Source organism: Lipotes vexillifer, unplaced genomic scaffold (genome assembly GCF_000442215.2).
Source record: "Lipotes vexillifer unplaced genomic scaffold, Lipotes_vexillifer_v1.1 scaffold23, whole genome shotgun sequence".
NCBI classification, from domain to species: Eukaryota; Metazoa; Chordata; class Mammalia; order Artiodactyla; family Lipotidae; genus Lipotes; species Lipotes vexillifer.
The window spans coordinates 366,923-368,100 of NW_006796283.1; the positions used below are offsets into that span (position 1 = coordinate 366,923).

Genomic DNA, 1,178 nt, shown 5'->3' on the forward strand with positions numbered 1-1,178 from the left:
CTGAGGTTTAGGCCCCTCGTTTGTTAATTGGCAAGGTTGATTTCCACCTTTTCCAGGTGTGCCTCAGTTTTCTCTGCAGTTAGAAGGGGGAGGAGTTCCAGGATCCTAACATTTGACTGTCCCCAGACCGCTTTTATGTTTGAGTTTGAATGCATTCTGGGAGAGCAGTAGATGTGGCTTCCTACTCATTTTGTTTGACTGACACTGAAATTAGTCAGCTTTCTCTGAGTACACCCAGTTAATGCAAAGGGGAGAAAGCCCAGAAGCTCAGTAATTTGCCAGGAAGGCCAGTCTAGATTTGTGGCAGGCAGTCGGCAACGTGGAACGTGGACAAGTGATTCAGATGCATCTTTAAGAGCAAAACCCCCTGCAAACGCCTGGCAAATTCTCCCATTTCATCTGGTGTCGGTACTTGGGATAAATGAGACCAAGATGTTTTCTATAGAATCTTAAATAGATGAAATTGCAGAAGCCAGTGCATCTTCAGCCTCCTGCTTCCCCCCCTTTTAGTCGTTACATTTGGGGTAGAGTACTGGCCCCCCCACGAAGATGATTGGAAGTGGTTTGAGATCAGGTGAGCATTTTGTCCACCCTGGCGGGGGGTGACCCCCAGGCCTGGGGTCCCCCGATCTTCACCCCTCACACAGAGCCATGGAGAGTCAGAGAGCAGACCGGCTCTTCAGAAGTGCAGAGGAATAAGGAACCACGCCCTCCTTCTGATGGCTGGAGGTGGCGTCAGACCTCTCGTGTGTCTTGGCCCCAGTGGGTCCTGCTGAGACTGAGCACATTAGGAATTCTTGAATCCAGTCGGTGGCTCCATACCGACCTCAGCAGCAAAGATGGGGGGCAGTTGGATGAGCTGGAGAGCCAAGCCCTCGGAGAGTTATGGAACCCTTGTGAGTACCCAGACCTCACTGAGGCAGGAGGTCGGGGGAATGCACGTGGGCTTTGGAGCCAGGAGGTGTGGATGGGGCTCCCACCTGCCACTCCTCAGCTGTGTGTGATCCTCCGAGCCGGGCTTCTCATCCTGGAAAGAGAATTAATAGTGTTTTCTCTCGGGGCTGCCCGGAGGCTGAGATGAGCGTCCGCACTTGGTGGGGGCGAGTTACCGTTGGGGTTCCGTGGTGCGGATGCCGAGGGCCGACTGCACTTAGGAGTTCCTCTCCTTCCCCTTTCCC

The 1,178-nt window shown here is 53.5% G+C and overlaps 1 protein-coding gene across 1 annotated transcript in view; it reads left to right on the forward strand.

The window, feature by feature from the left end:
* Positions 1-1,178, forward strand: part of KIAA0513 (KIAA0513 ortholog) — a 16,706-nt gene that overhangs the window by 1,153 nt on the left and 14,375 nt on the right. The window lies entirely within an intron of this gene.